The sequence below is a fragment of the Macrobrachium nipponense genome, chromosome 19 (genome assembly GCF_015104395.2).
Source record: "Macrobrachium nipponense isolate FS-2020 chromosome 19, ASM1510439v2, whole genome shotgun sequence".
Taxonomy (NCBI): Eukaryota; Metazoa; Arthropoda; class Malacostraca; order Decapoda; family Palaemonidae; genus Macrobrachium; species Macrobrachium nipponense.
The window spans coordinates 51,176,727-51,204,553 of record NC_061088.1 but is presented as its reverse complement, the minus strand read 5'-3'; positions in this window follow the sequence as shown (position 1 = coordinate 51,204,553).

Genomic DNA, 27,827 nt, shown 5'->3' with positions numbered 1-27,827 from the left:
CCATTTGAGTTTCCTTTTTTTCTACAAAGTATTAATTTCTTCTTGAGATTTATTTTCCTAATATATTATTTCTATATCTGTATATATTGTTTCATTATTGGTTCTTGTTACCTAAAAAATATCTAAGTTTCTTGGCCAGATCTTGAATTCGTCTTACTTTCAATTCTAACTTAGTTTTTTTTATAGACATCCCCATTCTTTCTTGTAATATTTTCAATTCTGTATTGTATACATAATGTATTTTTTGGTTTTGGGAACCATTCATCAATGATCGTTGTCCCATAGTTTACACACTTTGGCTCACTGCATTTCATTGAGTGGCATGTTTGTCAGTTTCAAAATAAGCCCATATAATTTCATTTTGACATTTATTCTTCATGTGCCAATATATACTACAATTTTAACTGTGTAGTGGCTTTGGGGCGTAAGGTTGTGTTCTCTTTTGAAGTAAATCTTGGCCTTCAATTTATTTTAACAAGCTTTCTTATTTTATCATTTTGTTTACTTGGTATTATAAATACAGTCATAAGCCAAACTAACGCTAAGTTAGGTTCCAGATCTGTTTGCGCAAGGCGAATGTTCGTGCAAGTTTGGCATGGTCCCTAAAAATGCTAATAAATGCTTGTTTTAAGAGTTTAAACACTAAATATGACCTTAAATAAATTTTAAATGAAATTAAATTTACTGTAATTTCATTTAAAAGTTAGTTTAATACATTACCCTTAAAATAAAAAATAAATGGTTGAGTAAAAATAGAGCAGTGAACTAAAATAAAGTTGACTATTTCTCTCTTTCCCCCCTTCCAACTGATCTATTATTAGGAGTCTTCTCAACCTCGTTTTTAAGAACCTTATTCTTTCACTCACTTTGTTCTGAACAAAGTATTTTTTTATTTGGAGTAATACAAATCTTAGTTAAGTGTCCATGTTATATAAAATTGTCGAGGTAGGAGAGCGCGTTGTCCTTATTTAAGAGTGAAATTATCTATATATTATTACAGAGGCAGAGAGAATTACTTAATAATTCTTTGACCCGCAAGTCAGCAACACTCTCTTGCTGTCTTATTAAATTCCCATATTTGACAGCCTTCCCTTCAAGCTTCTTTTAAAACAGTTAAAACAAGATGGGAGAAATATATTTATTTAAAATGTTTTAATATTATTATTATTTAAACTTAATATTTGAAAATTACACTTATTACTAGGTAAATCATTTAGTATTTATAATACAAGACAATAAACAAACATGTACCACAAAAATTCTCTCATCTCAGTGAGAGAGAGAGAGAGAGAGAGAGAGAGAGAGAGAGAGAGAGAGAGAGAGAGAGAGAGAGAGAGACTTACAAATTACAGAAAAAATTATACCTAAACGGTTTTGCAGGGTTTCTTAAGGTTTCACAAATGCTTGAGTGTCTGCAAAAACTTGTGTATGACAATTAGTTTGGTTCCAAAGAAAAGTTTGTGTGTAAGTGAATTTGTGCAACCCGAATCTCAGAAGTTCGGGTATTACTGTAACTAACAACCTTGGACCTTGAGATGCCTCATTATAAGAGTCCAACAGCATATTTTTCTCGAGTGGTTTGTTGTTATTTTCAGAAAGTATACAATGGTAGCCTGAATACTCATTGTGACGTGTTTTTCCATTTTAACATTTATGTTATAAATACCTTTTATAGACAAAAAATAGTCTTCTTCTGTAAGACACGATTTTTCTTTCTATGTATGATATTTCTGCCATTGAATTTCTGTTTAATAAGTGTTTTTTCTAACTTTAGGGCTGAAATGTTTTGTTCTGTTTCCAAAAAGACCTTGACCAACTTCCGCTCACAAAGAGGGAGTCAAATTGAGTAAAGATCAGGTCATGACCATATCTACTACTTTTTCATTTGTTATAATGGTATTAAGGTTTTAGTACCACCTTGATTTTCATAAATTGAGTTTTCCTGTGAACAATCCACTGCCATGCCAGAAGTTGTAGGAAGGTTTGATTTGGTAACCATACAACGATTATTATTAATTTTGTCCAGGATGAGGTCCCCCTCACATGGGAGCCCTGACTGGGGGAGGAGCAATAGTCTTACCCGCAATGGTAACCGCATTGGGATCCTCACCTGGATATGAACCAACCCTCTCAGTGCCTTAAGTGTCTTCAGTCCATTGACATTGGATCCACCACTGAGGTCTTGATTTAACAAATATTTTCCCTTCCTCGACCGCGTCAGGTACTATAGTTCTATGGGTGGAACAGCATGCCATCCAACTCCTCGCGCCGTCCAACTCCTCCCTCCTTTAAAGTTACAAGAGCAGTGGTTTCCATAATTTAATGTCAAGCAAAGTCATCAGTGACAAGAAGCGAAGGAGAAAATTAATAGGAGGAGGAGTAACAGAGTTACAGGTCCCAATGTACAGTTGAATCCACCTACAGAGTAGGGTGTAAATGAGCAAACTCTCCTAAGCCCCCAACCTTGTCAAGGGGTTGGGATCAGGGGGTACTATTACAATAGGTCACGCCAATCCCTCTAGGACACCGCCTCTCACAGTCAGTCAGTGCAAATCATTATTCGACGTACAGGTTGGTTCAGAATTATTTCCTTCTATCCCTAAAGCTTTGCCATTTTCTTCTTGTTTTCGATTTTCCAGTTTCCTATCACACTCCATCTTTTGTAACAAGAGTTTATCAAATGAGTGTTAATTGCAAATGTTAGATTAAAAAATATCAAATAAAAATACTTACGCAACTTTAAAATCTGTCAAAACTGGGATTGTTATAAAAAAACAAAACAACTGAAAACATGAAATTATTAGATATTCATTTTCTTTGTTCATGAACAATTTTAATTATATTTATTTGCTCAAAGGGAATGACAAGCTAACGTGATACGTCTATAATATTGTCTGCAAATGCAGCCGAAACACCATAAAATACTGCATTACATTTTTTAAACCAAATATTTAAGCTATGCAACTCTTTCCTTAAAAATACAAATAACCAACTTTGATCTATTGAAGTCTCCTTGAAAAGATGCTAATAAAGAACTTCATAATTTCATTAAAAACAATGTAACATAATTCTGGACTATATATTTGCCATACCTCTAATTCTCAATCAGGATTAGTTTACAGTGGACCCCCTCGGCATTCACAGACTCGCCTATTTGCGGATTCATCTATGTAACATATCTAGCCATTATTCGCGGAAAATTCGCGTATTCACGGTACGTTTCTAAAGGAATTACCCTGCTGTATTTTCATATCAATTTCATGATTAAATGCACTTTTTGGATAAAAATATATAAAAAATAACACAGGTGCAAGAATTTTAGTGGGCTTTCTTTTGTATGCAACTAAGAAAACAGGCAGTTTTAAGCGCTTTTATAAGGTTCTAAGTATTCGCGGGTTCTAACTATTCATGGGGGGGGAGGGACACATCCCACCCCAAAGTACAGGGGGTCCACTGTACTCAAAACATATTCTGAATAGTCTCGCTTGTAATACGAGGTGCCTTTCTAGTTTCAGCTAAAATCAATTCTCCTCTTCTTCCGTGTAACCTGGAGTTTTGACGATTGAAAGTTATTTTATTATCGATCCAAACTAAATTTCTGATTTTATTCATGAACACATTCAGTTCTTTCACTTTTTGCTTTGTCAAATAACTGGGATATGGCGTAGCAGATTCCCAACTTGCTACTCCATATCCCAGCAGTTTTCATCAAGCAGATACCATTTTCCACATTTTGACACTCAGTAGCAAAATACTCTCCATATTCAGCTTAAACAAGCTTCATTGTATTAAAATTGCTCACTCTACCATCTTTTTGCTGGGTACTTATAATTCCACCTTTACTCTGCCAATGTTAAGTTAGTGATCACTATCAATATCTGCTCTTCTGTTCCTACTAACAATCAAAAGTGCTCTTTTCCTCTACCGATTCACAGCTAATTCATCTAGTTGGTTTCTATGAATGGAACCTAGTGATATCAAAGTGTACTTAGGGATGTCCTTTACTTTGAAATAAATTCCAACAATACCAAATCATATGACACACACACATTAATAAATTGTTAAACAATTTTTTGCTTTCTCTCTATTAGTCCTTCCTACCATATTACATACTATATAATGTCACTTCCTAAACACTTTTGCAACCATTTCTACAAAAAATATCCTCACATATATAGTTTTCCATATATACCTTTCTGCAGTTCTATATAAAATTTATATGTTCCCTCAAAGTGTTCATTATCTTTAGCTATACCTTATTATATCCAACATCTCATCTGACGTTCAACATGAATCATTCTGCTGTAAAAGTACTGGGATTTGGGGTAGCACTTACCCCATATTCCTGTACTTATTTTCCAGCAGATATATTTTCCATATCTATAACTCTATTTCGACACTCAGTAGCAAACCCTCTCTATGTTCCCCTTAAACAAGCCTCATTGTATTCAAGTGTTTACTCTATCATCTTACTGGGTAAAACTTAAAATTCCACTTTTACTGTGCAATGTTAGTTACCTCCTAAAAATTATAAGGACTGTTTTTCTCTACCGGTTGATAACTAAATAATAAATTTGGTTTCCATGAATGCAACCTAGTGATGTCAAAATGTATTTATGTACAGGGCTTGGAAAAGAATTCTCCCATTAACAAATTATCTGTGACACATTAATAAATTAGGTGCTAATTTTGATTTTGTACATACCAGCCTATTACATATCCCATGTCCTCACCTTGTAGACAGTTTCCAACCATTTCTACAAAAACTATTCCCTTATATATATATATATATATATATATGATATATATATATATAATATATATATATATATATATATATATATATATATCTATATATATATATATAATATATATATATATATATATATATATATATATATATATATATATATATATATATATATATATATATATATATATATATACACACACACACATACAGGCAGTTCTCAGTTATCGGTTTTTCAGGGCTTATCTAGCAACAAAATTAAGTGATTTTCGGCGTTATGTAGCGATTTCCAAAGATCAGTGCTAATACAGACTTAACAGAGACGCCAATCTCCAGTTATTAGTGATTTTTGCTTATTGTCACACCATCAGAATGGAAATCCACTCCCCTTGGTAACTGGGGACTGCCTGTACACAGTTTTTCATATAGTTTTCTTTAGTTCTACACAATAGTTATACTATGTTCCTTCAAGGTGTTTATTACCTTTACCTATTCCTTACTTACCCCACATCTCACGTGACATTTGACGTGAATCCCTATGCTGTAAAAGTACTGAGATAAGAGGTAGCAATTTGAAACCTTGTTACACCACACCTAAGAACTTCTTTTCCATTAGATATATTTTCCAAAATGTAATTATGTATATTTTAACAAAAATAAAACCTATATATACAAATTAAAAATTCAAATAAAAAAAAAACTTTAATGTACTCAAACTGGTTAATCTACCATCTTTGTGCCAGCAACTTAAAATTTCACCTTTACTATTCCAATGTGAAGTTAGTTATCACTATCAAGATCTGATCTGTAGCTCCTAAAAATTGTAAGTGCTCTTTTTCTCAACTGATTCACAGCTAAATCATGTATTTAGTTTCCATTAATACAGATTATTGATGTTCTATCACTACAAAAAGTTTTACCAAATATATTGACAAAAAACATTCCAAATTTTTTTTCTGCCTCTACTAGGCCTTCCTAATCTATAAATACTCTCTACCTTCGCTTCCTAGACATTTTTGCGAACATTACTACAAGAACTTTCATGATATATGTACAGTTTTTTTCATATTTAGCTTTCTGCACTCCAACACAAAAATTTTACCAAGTTCCTTCAATGTGTTCATTACCTTTAGCTATTCCTTTATGCATCCCACATCTCAAAAGACACTCAAGGTGAATCATTATGCTGTAAAAGACAACTTGCTACCACATACCCCAGTACTTATTTTCCATAACTAATTCTATTTCGACACTCAGTAACAAAACTCTCTCTACGTTAAACTTTAACAAGCTTCAGTGTATTCAAAGTAAGTATTCTACAATCATTTTGCTGGACAGTACTTAAAATTTCATCATTACAGCGACTATGTTAAGTTACCGATTCATCTCAAGTTCTGCTCTTCTGTAGCCCCGAACAATCATAACTACATACTCTTTTTCTCTACCGATTCACAGCTAAATCACCTATTTAGTTTCTATGAATACAGCCTATTAATGTCCAAGTGTATTTATGGATGTCCTTTACTTGGAAAAGAAATCTTCCAATACCAAATAATTTGTGACAATAAATTAGGCGCCTAATTTCGATTCTATCCCCACTAACCTTTTACATACTCCATACCATCACTTCCTAGACACTTTTGCAACTTTTTATAACTTGCTATCCCATACCCCAGTATGTACATACCTCCTTTCAACCCCATACCCACATAGTATTTTTTTTTCCAACAAATATTTCTTCCATAACAGCAATTCTATTTCTACACTCAGTATCAAAACGCTATGTTTACCTTAATCAAAGTAAAGCATTAAACTGGCTTAATTTACCATCTTTTTGCCGTGTACTAAGAATTTCACCTTAGTGGTCATTACCAAGATCTGATCTTCTGTAGCACCTAAAATCTGTAAGTGATCAATTTCTCTACTGATTCACTGCTGAATCATCTATTTAGTTTCTATTACTAAACCCTATTCTTGTCCAAGTGTACTTACGGATGTCCTTTACTTGGACAATAAATCTTCCAGTACCAAATTATTTGTGATGCATCCAATTAGGTCCCTAATTTTGATTCCGTCCCTGATAGCCATTTACATACTCCATACCGTCAATTCCTGGACACCTTTGCAACCACTTCTACAACTTTCCAGACACACACACACACACACACACACACACACACACACACACACACACACACACACACACACACATATATATATATATATATATATATATATATATATATATATATATATATATATATATTACAATATTATGGTTTTTTCATCTGTAGTTTTCTGCAGTTCTATGCAAAATTTATACTGCTACTCCAATTCCTTATCTTATCCCACATCTCATTTAAAGATCACAGTGAAGCTTGTTATAAAAGTACTGGAAAATGGGGTAGCAAACTTGCTACCCCATACACCAGTACATACTTCCTTCTACCCAATAATCCGGTATTACTACTTTTGCAGCAAATATATTTTCCATAACTGTAAGTCTATTTCAACAATCGGTAACAAAAAACATTAAGTTAGTGATCACTATGAACATTAGCTCTTCTGTTCCTCCTAACTATCATGAGTCCTCTTTTTCCCTACTGATTTACAGCTAAATCATCTACTATTTGATTTCTATTAATAATACAACCTAATGATGTCAAAGTCTTTTCACAGATGTCCTCTACTGTAATTGGAAAGGAATTCTTCCTGAACAAATTATTTGCAACTCTTTAATAAATAACCTTCAAAATTTCAATTTTGCCACTACTAGGCCTTCCTAACCTATTAAATACTCAATACCATCACTTCCTAGCCAGTTTTGAAAACATTTCTACAACCATTATACCCAACCATATATAGTTTTTTTTTTTATATGTAGCTTTCTACACTTCAATACAAAAGTTAAACAATGTTCCTTCCAGTTGTTCATTACCTTTAACTATTCCTTATTGTAACAAACCTATCCATCCGACATTCAAAGTGAATCAATCTGCTGTTAAATTACTAGGATATGGGGTAGCAAGGTTAAACTTGCTACCCTATACCCCAGTACTTATGTTCCGCCAAGTATAATTTCCATAACTGTAACTCTTCCATAACTGTAACTCTTTTTGAACATTCAGTAGCAAAACCCGATATTTGTTCAGCTTAAACAAGATTCATTGTATTGAATTAAAACTGCTTAATACCACCATCATCTTGCTGGGTACTTAAAATTTCACTTTTGCTCTGGCAATGTAAAGTTAGTGATATCACTATCAAGATCTGCTCTTCTGTAGCTCCTAAAACTCGTAAGTGCTTTTTGCTTTTTTTTTCCCTACTGATTCACAGCTTAATAAAATTTTTGGTTTCTATGAATATAACCTAGTGATATCAAAGTGTATTTACGAATATTCTTTACTTCCAAACGAATTCTTCTAATACCAAATTATGTGATACACACATTAATGAATGAGGTCCCTAATTTTGATTTTGCCCTTACCAGTCTCTTACATATTCTGTTCAGTAACTTCATAGCCACTTTTGCACCCATTTCTATAATAACTAGCCCCTTATATAGAGTTTTTCAAGTCTTTTCTGCAGTCCTATAGAATATTTATATGTACTATATTACTTCAAGGTGTTCACTACCTTTAGTTATTTCTTATTGTATCCTACATATCACCTGACATTGAAGGTAAATCATTCTACTATAAAAGTACTAGGATATGTGGTAACAACCCCGTTACTGCATTTCCAGCATATACATTTACCATAATTGTAACTATTTCAAAACTCAGTAGCAAAACCCTCTCAATGATCAGCTTAAACAAGCTTCATTGTATTAAAACTCCTTAATCTACCATCTTTTTCCTGAGTTCAGTACTTAAATTTCCACTTTATTATGGAAATATTTAGTTAGTTAGTAATAGCAATGAAAATTTGCTTTTCTGTAGCTCCTAAAAATCATAATTGCTCTTTTTCTCTACTGATTCACAGCTGAATCATCCATTTATTTTCTATTAATACATCCTATTGATGTACTTCCACTACAAATCTATTTTTTTTACAAAACATATTAATAAACAACATTCCTATACTTATTCTGCCTCTACTAGGTCTTCCTGCCATATTACATACTCTCTCCCTTCACTTTCTAAACACTTTTGCAACCATTACTAACCACAACTATCCACATATATAGTTTTTCATATTTAGCTTACTGCACTTCATACATACAATTTATACTAAGTTCCTTCGTGTTCATTAACTTTAGTTATTTCTTTATGTATCCCATATCTCTTATGACATTCAAGGTGATTTATTATACTGTAAAAGTTCTGGGATATGGGGTAATAAGGTAAAACCCTACTACCTCATACCCCATTGTATTAAAACTGCTTAATCTATCATTATTTTGCTCATTTTGCTGGGCTGTACTTAAAACTTCATCTTTACTGTAACTAAGTTAGTGATTAATTTCAAGATCTACTCGTCTGTAGCTTCTAACAATCATAAGTGTTCTTTTTCTCTATTGATTCACACCTAAATCATCTATATTTGTTTTCTATAAATACAGCCTATTGATGTCAAAGTGTATTTACAGATGTCCTTTAATTGGAAAAGAAATCTTCCAATACCAAATTATTTGTGACACATTAAAGTATGTCCCCTAATTTTGATTCTGTCCCTACAAGCACATTACATACTCCATACAGTCACTTCCTGGACACTTTTCCAACATTTCTACAATATCCCTATATCATTTTTCATACGTAGCTTTCTGCATATCTATGCAAAATTTATACTATGTTACTTCAAAGTGTTCATTACCTTGCGCTATTCCTTATTGTATACCACATCTCATCGAACTTCATAGTGAATTATTCTGCTATAAAAAGTACTGGGACATGGGTTAGCAAGTTAACTTGCTACCCCATACCCCAGTACCTCCTTTCTACCCCATGCCAGTGCACTATTTTTTTTCCCCAGCAAATATATTTTCCATAACTAACTCTATTGCAACACTCAGTAGCAAAATGCTATGATTACCTTAAACAAGCTTCATTGTATTAAAAATGCTTAATCTACCATCTTTTTGCTGGGTACTTAATATTTCACATTTACTGTGGCAATGTTAAATTACTGACCACTATCAACATCTGCTCTTCTGTAGCTCCTAACAATGTTAAGTGTTTTTTTTCTCTACCAATTCACAGCTAAATCATCTATTTGGTTTCTACAAATATAACCTACTGATATCAAAGTGTATTCATAGATGTCCTTGACAGTACTTGGAAAGGAATTCTTCCAATATCAATTTAGTGCTGACACATATATTAATAAATTGGTCCCAAATTTCAATTTTGTATCTAGTAGGCCTTACTACCCGACTACATACTCTCTACCAATATTTCCTAGCCTCTTTTACAACCATTGCTAAAATTAGGCCTTACTACCCTATTACAAAGTGTCTACCATTATATCCTAGCCACTTTTGCAATCATTACTACAACAACTATCTATATATATATATTATCTATATATATATATATACTATATATATATATATATATATACATATATATAGTTTTTCATATGCTGCTTCCTGCAGTTCACAAAATTTATACATACTATGTTCCTTCAAGGTGTTCATTACCCTTACCTATTCCTTATTATATCCAGCATCTAACCTAAATTCAAGATGAATAATTCTGGTGTAAAAGTACTGGGATATACCCTATAGAAGTACTGGGATATGGGGTAGCAAGTTTATAACTTGCTACCCAATACCCCAATACTTACTTCCTTCTACCACATACCCCCATAATACTTCTTTTCCAGCAAATATATTTTCTATAATTGCAAGTCTATTTCAACACTCGGTAGCAAAATGTTATGCTTACCTTAATCAAACTTCATTGATTTCAAACTGCTTATTTAACCCTGTTTTTGCCGGGTACTTAAGATTTCACCTTTACTGTGGCAACGTCAAGTGAGTGATCGCTAAGAACATCTGCTCATCTGTACCTCCTAACAATCACGAGTCCTCTTTTTCTCTACTGATTTCCAACTAAATCATCTACTATTTGATTTCTATTAATAATACAACCTAATGATGTCAAAGTCTATTTACAGGTGTCCTCTACTGTACTTGGAAAGGAATTCTTCCAGAACAAATTATTTGCAACTCATATAAATAAATAACTTTCGAAATTTCAATTTTGCCTCTACTAGGCCTTCCTAACCTATTACATATTCAATACCATCACTTCCTAGCCAGTTTTGAAAACATTTCTACAACCATTATACCGAACCATATATAGTTTTTTTTTTCATATGTAGCTTTCTACAGTTCAATACAAAAGTTAAACAATGTTCCTTCCAGTTGTTCATTACCTTTAACTAATCCTTATTGTAACAAACCTATCCATCCGACATTCAAAGTGAATCAATCTGCTGTTAAATTACTAGGATATGGGGTAGCAAGGTTAAACTTGCTACCCCATACCCCAGTACTTATTTTCCGCCAAGTATAATTTCCATAACTGTAACTCTTCCATAACTGTAACTCTTTTGAACATTCAGTAGCAAAACCCGATATTTGTTCAGCTTAAACAAGATTCATTGTATTGAATTAAAACTGCTTAATATACCATCATCTTGCTGGGTACTTAAAATTTCACTTTTACTCTGGCAATGTAAAGATAATGATATCACTATCAAGATCTGCTCTTCTGTAGCCCCTAACACTCGTAAGTACTTTTTTTTCTCTACCAATTCACAGCTTAATAATATATTTGGTTTCTATGAATGCCACATACTGACATCAAAATGTATTTTCAGAAGTTCTTTACTTCCAAACGAATTCTTCTAATACCAAATTATTTGATACACATATTAATGAATGAGGTCCCTAATTTTGATTTTGTCCTTACTAGTCTCTTACATATTCTGTACAGTAACTTCATAGCGACTTTTGCACCCATTACTATAATAACTAGCCCATTATATACAGTTTTTCAAGTTGTTTTTCTGCAGTCCTATAGAATATTAATATGTACGTACTACATTATTTCAAAAGTGTTCACTACCTTTAGTTATATCTTATTGTCTCCTACGTATCATCTGACATTCAAGGTAAATCATTATGCTGTAAAAATTTTGGGATATGGGGTAATAAGGTAAAACCCTGCTACCTCATGCCCCAGTACTTATTTTCCAGCAGATATATTTTCCATAACTGTAACTCTATTAAGACACTCAAGAGTAGCAACCCCCTCTTTATGTTCACCTTAGACTTCAGTGTATTCAAACTGCTTACTCTACCATCATTTTGCTCATTTTGCTGCGCTGTACTTAAAACTTCATCTTTACTGTGGCTAAGTTAGTGATTAATTTCAAGATCTGGTCGTCTGTAGCTTCTAACAATCATAAGTGCTCTTTTCCTCTACTGACTTACACCTAAATCATCTATATTTTGTTCCTATGAGTACAGTCTATTGATATCCAAGTGTATTTACAGATGTCCTTTACTTGGAAAAGAAATCTTCCAATACCAAATTATTTGTGACACATTAAACTAGGTCCCCTAATTTCGATGCTGTCCCTACAAGCTTATTACATACACCATACCGTCACTTCTTGGACACTTTTCCAACCATTTCTACAATAATCCCTATGTCATTTTTCGTACGTAGCTTTCTGCATATCTATGCAAAATTTATACTATGTTACTTCAAAGTGTTCATTACCGAGACCTATTCCTTATTGTATATACCACATCTCCTCTGAACTTCATCATAAATTATATTGCTACAAAAAGTACTGGGACATGGGTTAGCAAGTTAACTTGCTACCCCATACCCCAGTACTTCCTTTCTACCCTATACCCGTGTACTATTTCTTGTCCAAGAATTATATTTTCCATAACTGAAACTCTATTTTAATACTCTGTAGCAAAACGCTATGATTACCTTAAACAAGAAACAAGCTTCATTGTATTAAAAAGGCTTAATTTTTATATATACCACATCTCTTATGACATTCAAGGTGAATCATTACGCCCACATCTCTTATGACATTCAAGGTGATTCAATTTGTAAAAGTTCTGGGATACCTCATGCCCCAGTACTTATTTTCCAGCAGATATATTTTCCATAACTGTAACTCTATTTAGACAATCAAAGTAGCAAAACACTCTTTATGGTCACCTTAAACTTCAGTGTATTCAAACTGCTTACTCTACCATCGTTTTGCTTATTTTGCTGGGTTGTACTTTAAACTTCATCCTTAGTGATAGTGATTAATTTCAAGATCTGCTCCTCTGTAGCTTCTAACAATCCTAAGCGCTCTTTTTCTGTACTGACTCACACCTAATTCATCTATATTTGTTTCCTATGAATACAGCCTATTGATGTCCAATTGTATTTATGTCCTTTACTTGGAAGGAAATCTTCCGATACCAAATTATTTGCGACACGTTAAACTACGTTCGTTAATTTCGATTCTATCCCTACTAGCTTAATACATACTCCATACCATCACTTCTTGGACACTTTTCCAACCATTTCTACAACTATCCCTCTATCATTTTTCATACGTAGTTTCCTGCAGATCTATGCATAATTTATACTGTTACTTCAAAGTGTTCATTACCTGTCGCTATTCCTTATTGTATACATCTCATCTGAACTTCATAGTGAATCATTCTGCTACAAAAAAGTACTGGGACATGGGTTAGCAAGTTAACTTGCTACCCCATACCCCAGTATCCCATATCTGTGTAGTATTTCTTCTCCAGAAAATATATTTTCCATAACTGTAACTATTTTAACACTTGGTAGCAAAATGCTATAATTACCTTAAACAAGCTTCACTGTATTAAAAATGTTTAATCTATCATCTTTTTGCTGGGCAATTAAAATTTCACCTTAATTACCTGTGGCAGTGTTAAATTAGTGATCAATATCAGCATCTGCTCTTCTGTAGCTCCTAACAATCCAAGTGTATTCATGGATATTCTTGATATTACTTGGAAAGGAATTCTTCCAATAATCAATTTAGTGCTGACATTATATTAATAAATTTAGTCCCAAATTTGAATTTTGTTTCTAGTAGGCCTAAGTATCCTATTACATACTCTCTACCATTACTTCCTAGCCACTTTTGTATATTACGATAGTTGTTGCAGCCATTACAACAACAACTATCATAATATACATGTATAGTTTTTCATATGCAGCTTCCTGCAGTTCACAAAATTTATATGTACTATGTTCCTTCAAGGTGTTCATTACCCTTAGCTATTCCTTATTGTATCCAATATCTAACCTGTCACTCAAGATCAATCATTCTGATGTAAAAGAAATGGGATATACCTTAGTTGTTGTTTTTTTTCCAACAGATATATTTTCCAGAAACGTAACTATTTACACATTCAGTACCAAAATCTATGTTCAACTTCAACAAGCTTTACTGTAATAAATCTATGTACTCTATTATCTTTTGGAAGGGTACTAAATTTTCACCTTTAATGTGGCAATGTTAGGCTGATGATCACTGTCCTCCTGATCATAACCCCTCCATCAAGTGGGCAATTTTAGGGAAAAATTATGGTTAGAGTTTGCTCTTTTACACCTACACTCTCTACTGTGGATTCAACACAAAAATGAGACCTAACACTCTTTTACTCCTCTTCCTATATCTTCTCCCCTTCCCTATAACATCTTTCATTGACAACCTATGATTGGTTTTGATTTACAGAAGTCGCTGCTCTTCTAACTCTGGAGGAGGTTCAGACTTGATGGCATGCAGGTCAACTGGTAGAACTAGGGTACCTGACACGGTCAAAGGAGGGCAAATTTTTATGTTAGTGTTGGGTCTAATCTCGACAGACTGCAGACCCCTACAGCTCTGAGAGTATGGTGTATATCCAGGTGAGGATCTCTGGGAAGTTACCACTGTAGGTAACATATTGCTCCTCCCTCTCTTGGGCCTCCCTTTATGAAAATTATTATTCATTACATGACGACTGTTCAAACCTACCAATGAATTTTGGCATGGTAATGGACCGTTCACAGGCGTACTCTATCAAAATGAAGGTGGTATTAAAATCCCAGTACTGTATAATAAGCCTAAAAGAAGTAGATATCGCCTTACTCACTTCGATTCTCTCTTTGGGAGTGGAAGTTGGTCAAAGTTTCTAACCTTGGAAATTCATTTTAAAATTTCAGCACTTAGTTTAGAAATTTATTTATTAGACAGATATTTACTGACAAGAGAAATATTTACACAAATAACAGAGATGTCTTACGGAAGCCCCACACACAAAAAAAAAAACCCAATCTGAAGACTATTTGTCTATAAAAAGCATTGATTAAAGAAAACACTGCAAATAAAAAACTATTCTAAAAGAATATACTGTTAGGCTCTTCAAAAAAGATAAGTAGCCTACCCAAAATTCCAAAATTATGTATATCATGTAGAGATCTGGTCCTCAACCATACTAGAACCTGAAATAATCAGACTTCAATGCTAAACCATTTGATCAAAGCTCAAACAAAAACCAAAATCCGACCCAATGAATCATATGATTTTTGTAAACGAAAGTGGTTCGGTCAGTCGCTGCTAGTTGGTGTTGTTCCCATGTCTGTTTAAAGCCCGCTCACTCTGTTTCTATTGTTTTGAGCAAGTAGTACACGCTTGTACAGGTATTGCCATAGTTTTTGCAGCTTTCTATAGTGTACTATTCTGATTCAATCATCAGTCCCAAGGCAGTCACTGCAAACAAGCAGAACAGGATAATGGTAAAAACCATAAATGAACTTAAGAAGCTTATTGAAAATTATTATGAAAGAGGCATTCGTCTGATAACCTTAAAATCCCGCAGAGATTTTTAATGATAAGCTAACCCTTGAAGTTTCGATCGTTGTGTCAATAGTTAACTACCGTCACAGATATCAGCAAACTTTCGACACTGTAAGCAAAACATCTGTAATAATGGTAAAAACCATAGGTTATTCAACTGAAGCACTAGCAATAAAACTTTTGATACTGTAAACAAAACAACTGTACTTACAGTAATTACCATAATTAGTCACTAGGACGACAGAGCTCTCACTTTGTTACAGGTGTATGATATCTCTATCCGTAATTCTAAAAACCAAAAAGCTCAGCCGCAAAAATGTAAACAGTATCAAATGCAAATATGATATTGTTATGATACAATAAAGTTTTGTACATACTTACCCGGCAGATATATACTTAGCTATAGTCTCCGACGTCCCGACAGAATTTCAAATTTCGCGGCACACGCTACAGGTAGGTCAGGTGATCTACCCTCCCGCCGCTGGGTGGTGGGACTAGGAACCATTCCCGTTTCCTAATCAGATTTTCTCTTTCACCTGTCTCCTGAGGGGAGGCTGGGTGGGCCATTAATCGTATATATCTGCCGGGTAAGTATGTACAAAACTTTATTGTATCATAACAATATCATTTTGGTACATGCAACTTCCCCAGCAGATTAGCTGATTGGCACCCTTGGTGGAGGGTAAGAGACAGCTAAATACTATATATAACAAAACAGGAAAACAACATATGTTGTAGGTTATAAAGAAAAACCTTGGTTCCTACCTGAATGGGCAGAAGACTTCATGGATACTGTCTATAAGTCTGCTTGCCTCAAGAGCTTCAGCGAGGATGAGACCTGTGACCGATAGCCCTTCTGGATCGTGTCAATGGGGGCTGGCCCACTTACTTGACAGCGCCTTCTATTGGATCGTGTCAATGGGGGCTGACCCACTTACATGACAGAGCCTTAACCTGTATCATATCAATGGGGACTCGCCCTCTTACATGACAGAGCTTTAGGTATCAATATACAACAAGGAGCACAAAACCAATCCCAACCACCTGACCAACTCTAACCCGTGTTAGAGCTAACAATTGAAAGGGGTTACCGCTTAAACCTCTTTCAAACAAATATAAAAACATAACACCATTAAACTAAACTAACAAGGATTAGTCTCAGCTCCCTGTCCCAGCACTAAAACTGCAGATATGTAGGGCCCCAATGAGAAGCACTTATCGTAAGTCACTCTCATGTCTTTCAAGAAGAGAGAAGCAAACACTGAGTTGCATCTCCAGGATGTAGAGGCTACAATATTGTTCAGCGACATATTCTTCTGAAACGCCAGAGGTGTTCATGTGCTTTAACTCTAAGGAGTTTAAACTGTTCATCATCGCACGTCGCATGCGCCTGTTATGACGTTCCTCATAAAGAACACCAGAGCGTTCTTAGAAATGGGTTTCTAGGATCTATGATAGAACACCAGAGACTCTTTAGGTTGCCTTTAATCTTCTTTCCAGGTAGAATTTTAAGGGTCCTGACAGGGCACAGAGATCTCTCAATCTCTCTTCCCACTAAGGGTAAGAGCCCTTTGACCACAAAACTTCAAGGCCAGGGTTTAGAGGGATTCTCGTTCTTCAATAAGAACAAAAGTTTTAAAAGAGCAGAATGGCGAATCTTCTTTAAACCCTACTCTAGCATCCAGAGCCTGAAGCTTGCTAACTCTTCTAGCAGTAGCCAGCGCTAAAAGAAACAGACACTTTCTAGTCAGGTCCCTGAAGGACGCCTGTTGAGGGGGTTCGAACTTGTCCGATACTAGGAACTTGAGAACCACATCTAAGTTCCAACTAGGTAGTCTAGAGTACTACTTCTTAGTTGTCTCAAAAGATCTGATAAGATTATGCAGATCTTATCCTCCGCGATATTCAGGTCCCTGTTCCTGAACACCACGGATAGCATGCTACAATAACCTTTAATCGTAGAGACAGCTAAGCTGCATTCTTCTCTTAAAAAGAGAAGGAAGTCAGCAATTATGGTCAAAGAAGTATTGGATGAGGATAGTTTCTTCGTCTTGCACCATCTCCGAAACACTTCCCACTTCGACTGGTAGACTCGCAAGGTTGATGACCTGCGGGCTCCGGCGATCGCGCTAGAAGCCTTGAGCAAAAATCCTCTCACTCTGACAAATCTCCCGATAGTCTGAAGGTAGTCAGGCAGAGAGCGGGGAGGTTTTAGTGAAACCTGTCACAGTGGGGTTGTCTGAGCAGGTCTCTCCTGAGTGAAAGAGATCTGGGGAAGTCCACCGTCCATACCAGTACCTCTGTGAACCATTCCTGAGCGGGTCAACAGGGAGCGACCAGAGTTAGTTTCGTTCCTGTTGAGGGGACGAACTTTCATAATACTTCCCCCAAAATCTTGAATGGGGGAAACGCGTAGCCGTCTATCCCTGTCCAGTCTAGAAGGAGTGCATCTACCGTTATTGCTCTTGGATCCGAAATGGAGGAGCAAAAGTTGTCCAGTCTCTTGTTCTAATTCATGGCAAAAAAAAAAGGTGTGTGTGTGGTCTGTCCCCAAAGGCTCCACAACATCTGGCAAACATCTTGATGGAGAGTCCATTCTGTGGGGAGGACTTGATCTCTCCTGCTCAGAAGGTCCGCCCTTACGTTCTTCTCTCCCTGAACAAATCTGGTGAGAAGTGTAATTTCTCTCTCCACTGCCCACAGCAACCGGTCTCTTGCTGTTTCGTACAGGGAGAAGTAATGAGTCCCTCCCTGTTTTCTTATGTATGCCAGAGCCATGGTGTTGTCCGAGTTGACCTGGACCACCGAGCCTCTGACTTCTGGTTCGAAACTCCTCAGGGCCAGGAAGACTGTATTCAACTCCTCCTTGTTGATGTGCCAGTTCACCTGGTTCCCCTTCCAGGTGCCTGACACTTCTTTCGGCCCTAGTGTTGCTCCCCATCCCGACTCTGAGGCTTCTGAGAACGACACTAGGTGCGGTTCCAGCTTTTAGAAGAGACAAGCCCTTGTTCATTCTGAGTGGGGAAAACCACCAACTCAGCTCCTTTTACCCCTTCCAGGCTCGGGAAGGAGTCCGCAGCAAAGTTCTTGGTACACTCGAACTAAGTCTACACCGTAGTTCATAACTGACCCGGGCACTCTGACATCTGCCGACTAACTGCATTCGGTTCGGTATCAAGGTAAGTTGTCCAAGAATCCGAGCAAGTCACGTGACCTTCGCCTTTGAAGGGTTATGCCGAGACCATAAAAAATGTATATTTATCTGTCACCGATGCCAGACGGCGAGGTGATGATTCTGTTAAGGCATGTGCCCCAACAGGTGAAAGTCAATTGCCTTCTAGAGACCGAGGTTCCTGATGGCAAGACATTCTCATAGTAGTTGAATCTCAGCCAAGGAGAAACAACACTATGTTCCGTAGAAGAGGAAGGAGGACAGAGAATGCAACGTACTTCTTCACAGCTGAATCGAGAGAAAGATTCTCAAGATTCTGAACCCGTGCTTACCAATGACTGAAAACGCTAACCTCTATTTCATTGCTGTCCGGTGAGAAGTCGGAATTGCTATGAAAGCGGGCCTTTTTCAGTAATGAAAAATTCCAGGAAGTACAGGAAGTACTTCCTGCAGAACTGCTTCTCATGGGTTGAACATTTGGAAGCAGAGCTATCAGGCCTGGGAATAGGCGATGTCTTCCAATACATCTGTTAATTGGGTGGGGTGAACAATGAACAATTGCACACCTAACGAATATGAGATATTTTGAAGACAAACTCTGATGTCTGAAGAAAAAACATTCCACATTATCGCAGTGCGATCCAGCGGTAGACTAGTACAGACTTCTGCTACAGTGCGGTAAAAAGAAAAAAGAGAGAGTCCAAGAGATATCTGTTGAAAATTTCTCGCAATGTCGAAGGCGATGAAACCGAGCATCACAGCAGTAGATGGTCATTCATGTATGCAAGAATCTCCATTAATCAGAGACCTAAGTCCGTGATTGTTGGGCAGAGATACTTAGAATGGAAACTTAAGTTTCCTTTGAGGTATTCTTGATTATTTCATAAAATTTCATCAGGGCCAGCTGCAGTGTTTTTACTGTCATTAAGAGCAAATAAAAATTCCTCCATGGTAAAAGGCATATTATATGATTCAGATTTAAAAGAAGTAAAATCAAGTGTTTCCGACTCTGCAAACACCCTCTCCCTGTAAAATGGCGAATTTTCATCCCTGCTGGATATCATTGCAAAATCTTCAGCAAAAACATTGATTACATCTTTTGAGTCGGTTATAAAGTCACCATTGACTTTTAAAACAGGAAGGGGACTAGGATTATACTTTCCTGCTATTTTCTTAACTGTCCATATCTTGGTCATAGGTGTTTTTCAGGTAACTGTTGACATAAAAAGTATCCATGACTCCCATCTAACATGTTTTATTTGCCACCTGAATTTGGCTAGAGCCTTTTTAAACGAGATCAAGTAGTATTCACATCAAAGTCTTCTGTACCTAGTACAAGCTGCTCTCATGGCTTTGTCTTATTTCGCATTGAACATTCCACCATGGAACAGGCTTCCGATGCAATTTTCCACTGGATTTTGGGATTGCCTTTTCTGCTGCAAACAAAAATCAAAAAGTAAAACACTGCTTCTCCTACTGTTGGCACTCCCTTTGCATCTAGTTCAATATAACTAAATTCCTGGAAAAGGGGCCAATTTGCTTTATTGGTACACCACCTAGGCATTATGTATACTGGCTAATATTTCTCAGTTCAGATGACAATTGGAAAATGATCACTACCATATAGATCATCCAACACATCCCAGTTGAAGTCTATGAATGTATCAGACCCCTCTGAATGTGAAAATGGGTGGGTTTATCAGTATTCAAAAGGGTCATATCTGAATTTTCTACGGATGATAAGAGAAGGTTGCCTCTTTGATTTGTTAAAATGTCACCCCAAAAGTTCATGTCGACCATTAAAGTCTCCCAATATAAAAAATGGTCGAGGTAGCTGTTCATACATGTATGTTAACTGTCGTTCAAGAATTGGGTTATTAGGAGGGAGATACAATGAACAAATTGTGTATGTCTTTTTAAAGTGAATTTTAACAGCTACAGCTTGTAATTGAGATTGCAACTGTATTTTTGAGTGAGCAATATCTCGTCTTACAAGAAGAGCACTTCCATCCGAAATTCGCTGTAAAGGGAACTGGGAGTGGAATGCAAACAAACTCTTTAGGAGTAAGCATTTTGTTGTTACTTGGCATAAGTCTCTTGTAGCGCTAAGCATACTGGGTTATAGGTATTAATCAAACATAATAGCTCTTCATATTTAGCACAAAGTTCCTGGCAGTTCCATTGTAATATAGCAGAGAAAGTACCTATTTTCTAGAGGATGATCCTCTGTCCAAGATCGTTCTATTATGCTTTTTCTTTGTAGATGACATCTGAGTTTTGTGACGGACTTTTGGTACAGTTCCAGATGCCGAAGGAATACTTAAGCGAATCATTTGAATGTCCCAATTGATCACTTATGATGGTATTTGAAACAGTGGTATCTTTAGTAGCATCTTCGACCCTTATAGTATCTGGTTTATCATTTTCAGCTAGTCAAGTTTTATTGTCTAAACCAAGCTGATCTGAGTGTAACATTTTGTTTCCCTTAGATTCTAAATTTGTTGCTGCTGTGTTGTAAGATAAGCTAGGGGAATAGGACTCATTATTTTTCATTAATTCAGATGTTCTATGAGGGTCAACTGAACCATAGGATGATGAGGGTTTACTCATTTTTTTTTCTGACTCGTTAACTTTTTCTGCGGAAGTATCTCCTTTCTCAAGGTGCTTGACTTTTGATTCAGGCATTGTTACAGACTCCTCACTTAAAGTTCTCTTGTTGACAATTGTCCCAGCATCCATTTTTTCTTCTTTATCTTTGTTAGACCTTTTGAGATTCAATTTCTTTTGTCTTTAACCATTTCCTTTTACTGCATCTACAAATGACTGCTGGGTGTTGAATTTCTGCAGTCTTTTGTCTTGCCTCTTTAAAGGTAATACGCTCTTGAGTCTTGATACAATGTGTTTCTTTTTCAATGAGGTACTTGATACATGACTTATGTGCTGCATTATGGTCTCCCCCACAATTAGAGCAGCATAAAGTAAGCTCACAATTACCAAGCTCTTTTCTTCCACAGTTAAAGCATATAGCTGGTTCATTCCTTTCTTTTTTCCTGCATGTTGTAATTAGATGGCCAAACATTTGGCAATGGAAAAATCATCTGGGAGCAGGAATATACTATCTAACTGGCAGGTGAAGTCATGCAGCTTTCAGATATTTTAGGGAGTCTCAAACAACCATCAAAGGTAGTATCAAAGTAGGTGTTAGATGTTAATATTCCAAATACTTTTTTCTTGATTCATCTCACATCAACAACCTTTTGATCAGCAAATGCTTTTCGGAGAGTGTCCTCAGAATATAAGAGTTCAGTACTATACACCACTCCTTTACACTGATTCATTGTTTTGTGAGGAGTCCATTTTGCTGTGCTTCCTTCTACAGCACTAATAGATAGTAATTTTCTACTTTCATCTGGTGATGAAACTTCTAATAGCAAGCTTCCTTCACCTTGAGAGGCTATCTTTGGTTCTCTGCCAATGCATTTTACAATATCTCTATGGACATCAAATATATTCAGTTCTTTTATGTTTTGTCGAGGCCAAGAGAGATATTTGTGATAAGTCTCAGGTTCTTGAGTAACAAGCAAAGAATCTTAGATGTTTTCATTGGAGGAGGTTGGGGATGGCAAAGGAGGTCCTTATCCTAGTCTAAGGTTGTCAACGGTGCCAAAGAGTTGGGGGGGGGGGGTGGGGGGGGGGGGGGGGTCCAGGGAACAGTATACTAAGAGAGAATTAATTGATGGGAATTTGAAAGAAAAAATGAGGAAAACACACACAAAACACAAAAACTGCTTGGGAAGACCAACAAGATATCGCGGACTAGACAGGATTCGACATTCTCCACCAACAAGGCACACGTAGAAGTTGCTTCCCCACAGTCTGCTCCATACCCTACCCTTTGGGAATAGCACCAATATGCTTGCAGTGGCCCAGGTATAGGACAATCTGCCTACTGGGACTTCTGCCCCCACTAATAGGAACCGCCTCCCCACTCCAAAAACAATGGTGAGATTCCGGACAAAGCCAGGAGTCCCATCCCAAAAACCAGGCCCCCTGGATTCCGATGGGTTGATCCCTGGAGATGGTTCCGCCCTCAAGATAGCAATGGGAAAATCCCATCACCATCTCTTGGGTATAAACCGTATTGGGTGGTGACTCGCCACCACAACTCCCACAATTACGCTTCGAATCCAAACCCACTCCAAATCACAAACCCCTCCCAGACTCACCCAAGCAGTAAAATTTTTTGAAAGTGGAAATGTCCATGCAAGTTAATGCCAAAATTTTTGTAGGCATTCCGTCAGGATCCAGCCTTCACAAACTTGAAGGCAGAATCCCTTACTCCATCACCACATGAAGGAACCTACTCGAGGGGCTCCTTGCTTGGGCCCTTCAACTTCTCACTAGAAGGCTTCTTCTTCGAATCGTCGTTCGACATATTCTCCTGTCTGTCCTGCCCAGTTGCAACAGGAGGATGCATCTTTGGCCTCTTATCATTAGCATTTTTGAAGATTTGTCTTTTTTAGGGGAAAGACACCGACTACTAAGTAGTGCACTGTTTATATTTTCGTGAACATGGAGAATGATACCATTAGGTATTTTTGTTTAGGCATTAATTTCCATTTAATTAAAGATAACCATGGGGGGAAGTTTTGTCCCATCTGTCATACACATTAAAACATTTAATTAAATGTGTTCTCTCATGCCCAGTAGTTTTGATTGAAATATTTTCCTCTCCAATTTTAATTACCATATATTTCGGCGTATAAGTCGACCGGAAGATAAGTCGACCCCCCAATTCTGAATAAATTTTTATGATTTTAACTAATATCGGGTATATTAGTCGAACTATAAAATGTGAGGCCAACCATGCGCTCAAAATAAGCAGCAGGGTAAAACGTATCATAAAATAACCTGAATGTTATTAGGGTACATATGTTGCTCTACATACCATAAGAAATACAGGTAATATACTCGGTATATTAACAAATCTGTGTAATATATAAAAGATGAATACTACCGGCAAATATGATTAGAAATGACGAAACGAAAGGTACGTTACTCGAGTGTAATGTAAACAAACAAAGCGCTAACTAACGCTGCATAACAGCCTACGTATATATGTATGTACAAACTGCCACTCAAGTTAATGTTTTGATTGGGTTGTTAAAACGATGTGCCGGTATTTTATTATTATGTTGGAATATTCCTTGACCATTGGTTCTTCTATGGCATAAACAGGCTCATTTGAGGGAAAACGAACCTGCAGTTGATTCACCAGATTCAAACTGGGATCCTTATGATGAAACCGTGAATGATAATTTGTTTGAAGAATTGTTTAATTTAAGTGACGATGACTCAAGTAATTTTGAAGGATTTTAAATACATATTTACTATTAACTAAAAAATTTTTTATTTTATTTAGTGTGATAAATAAATATTTCATACCATAAATGTTTTTGAACAATACCCCGGTAAATACAAAACTGTCAGAGTGAACGCATCCTTCTCAATTACTGTACTACAAATGGCTATGCAATGATTACACTTGCTGTGCGATTAGGGTTTCTTCAAGTTACTTTGATTTTTTTTTTTCATTTTATTTAAGGTAATGGATGTTCTAATGTATTATTATTGTCATATTACAGTGTGAAATGTTTTTAATACTGGTAATTACATACAGTGGGGCCTCGTTATTCACGGGGGATAGGGCCCAGAACCCCCCCGTGATAAGTAAATACCCGTGTTATCCTGATACCCCCCTCAAAAATTGCTTAAAACTGCCTACTTTAATAGTTAACCCACCCAAGACCACTATTCCAATGTTTATAACTGCCTACTTTAGTTCAAACACCAAATATGTTTTCAACTATCACCTAAAACTAAATTCAAGACAGTTTTAAAGTTATTGTACAAAATTAGCCTTAAAAAATAAATGTAGTATATGTACTACTGTACATATGTAGCCTACTAGCCTAGGGATTACAGCTAGAAGCCTACATACGCATGGTGGGCCTCTTTTTTTTTACAAGGAAAGAGAGGATGAGTGGTAAGAGAACTATCAAAATATGTAAATCCATATGGGTACTCACCAACAATCTATGTTGATAAAAGATGGCGACGATTTTGCAGTGCAATCCAGTAATATAATAACGATAATGCTACCAACAGTATGCAGCGAACATCTCTTCCCTTCGTCACAACACGTTAATATACTAGTATATTCCACGTAAAAACCTTCATCTGACCTTTAGGCGTCTTTCCCATAAGAGTAAAATAATCAGGGCTTTTGGATGCCACATAATTAACTCGTTTATATGGGTACAATTTAAAGAACGCGCCGCACACCACATTTCATAACAACAACAAACAAACGTTGAGTAGGGCCAGTGTTGACCACTGGGGAAATGGAGCAATTTTCTTGCTAGATTTTGTTCCAAAAAAGGCTAAAAAAAAATCACATACCGTATATACTCGAATCTAAACGTGCAATCTCCCATATCGTGCGACCACCCCCCTAATTTTTCACCAATAAACAGTGGTTTTGTGTTTTGTCATGTATGTCATGTATCATGCAAGTTCATAAGGTTGGTGGTTTAGCCTGCTAATGGCCGAGTCATTCAGATGTGTGCTGATGCTAGTCAATTTACGGTAATTTTCTTATTAATCTCGAGAATTGAATAGAAAATCTCAAGATTAAAAAAAAATCCCAAGATAATAAAATAATTGTAAAAATAACACGCCTTGGAGTCCTTAATCATTCTCTCTCTCTCTCTCTCTCTCCTCTCCTTCTTCTCTCTCTCGCGTCTCATTCTCCTCCTCTCTCTCTCTCAGGAATAAATACGTACGTTACTGTTAATTTTTGCAGTAAATGTGTAGACATTGTGTGCGTGTTTAAAAAAAATGTGCAGTACACACACCATTCCGATGTTTCGGTTTTTGGAATTTTTCAGATTTCGGAAATGTGAGGTCAGATGCATAATCAAACAAACACCACTACTGCAGCAAAACATTTTTTCCCTTTATGTTTTTCATTATTGTTATTTATTAATTACAGTTTATTTAAATAAATATTAATATAATCTGTTAAATGAATGTGAGATAATTAAGATCCCACCTATAATAATAGTGGGACAATTAATACCATATGTTCACTAATAGGTATTATTTTCAAAACAAACATTCCGTAAAACACAAAAAATATATGTACATAGCAATCAAAATATAATAATGTTTTGCAGTTCAACTTGTGAATTTTAACAATAAGTATGACTATATAATATATTTTACCATATCGATCTTGAAGTTGAAGAGTCGTAAAATTCTGAGGATGGTCCGGGAAAAGGATTTGTACTTTGTGATTACGTATCGCTACAAAACCATGTGGTATTTTCATACCACTATATTGATGACGCATCGCTACGACACACTGGTGTTTTTCATACCACTATACGTTAAAGTTAAAAACATGACATAGAATCGACTTTGCGACTTCGTTCACTTTGATATTTTTAATGATACAATAACTATCATTTGTACTACTAAAACCATCTTCACATAAGTAATTTTTCGTAAGATATGTGTTGTTGCAAAAGCTAGCTTATACATAAAAGGCTTTTATAATTTAAGTCATCTTAGATATACATATGCACCCAAACTCATTGTGGGGAAATTTACTACTGTTTCCTCGGATATTGAAATACTTTAGCATCATTCAAACACTTTAATAATATAATGCATAAATACTAGGCTATACATATTTACATCGTATACAAATACTACATACAGTTATATACACATACTTTTATATACAAAGTTAATCATATGAGTAGTGATCAGACGACAGCTGTGCACTGGACTACGTACGTACTACTTGGAAGATAAAACGAACAAAAACTTTGTTGTTGTTAGTAGCCGGGATAGATTAACATTTTTCCAGAGATTAAAAAGCTGAATTTTGTTTTGAAGGTATGTCAACCGCGATATTATATTATTGTTTTCACGAAGGAATAATTATATAAAGAAAATTATAGAGTAATTTTTGCCGTCAGCAGTCAGAAAATCACGAACATGTAACGTTCAAACCTAGTGCCATCCATGGCGTATGTCTATAATAGAACAGAAGCAGAGGGCAGTCATTGGATAACAGATCTCCATGGCTACCAACCAACCAATCAGGTGTTAGTTATACTACTCTGTAATTTCTTAGAATGAACGTTTACACACACGAAGCTAACGATGATGTATGTTTTGTTTCATACAGTACGTAGTTTTAGTTTTTATTATTAGTGTAAGTATTTTACTGATTTCATGAAGAATAGAATGATTCCTTCTCATTACTTTGAATGCAAAATGGCTTGAAGATTCTTCCGCAAAAAGAAGAGAAAAAAATTCCTTAGAAGATGATACCTATTTACTAACGCGGTTGACATACCTTCAAAACAAAATTCAGCTCTTTAATCTCTGGAAAAATGTTAATCTATCCCGGCGACTAACAACAACAAAATTTTTGTTTGTTTTTATCTTCCAAGTAGTACGTACGTAGTCCAGTGCACAGCTGTCGTCTGATCACTACTCATATGATTAATTTTGTATATAAAGTTATGGTGTATATAACTGTTAACTTTGTATATAAAAGTATGTGTTATAACTGTATGTAGAATTTTATACGATGTAAATATGTATAGCCTAGTATTTATGCATTATATTATTAAAGTGTTTGAATGATGCTAAAGTATTTCAATATCCGAGGAAACAGTAGTAAATTTCCCCACAATGAGTTTGGGTACATATGTAAATCTAAGATGACTTAAATTATAAAAGCCTTTTATGTATAAGCTAGCTTTTGTAACAACACTATCTTACGAAAAGTTACTTATGTGGAAGATGGTTTTAGTAGTACAAATGATAGTTATTGTATCGTTAAAAAAAAAATATCAACAGTGAACGAAGTCGCAAAGTCGATTCTTATGTCATGTTTTTCCTAAACGCGTTGACTTAAAGGAGAACGTTATTTTGGTTGTTTTATCACTGGCAAAACCCATAACAATGCAG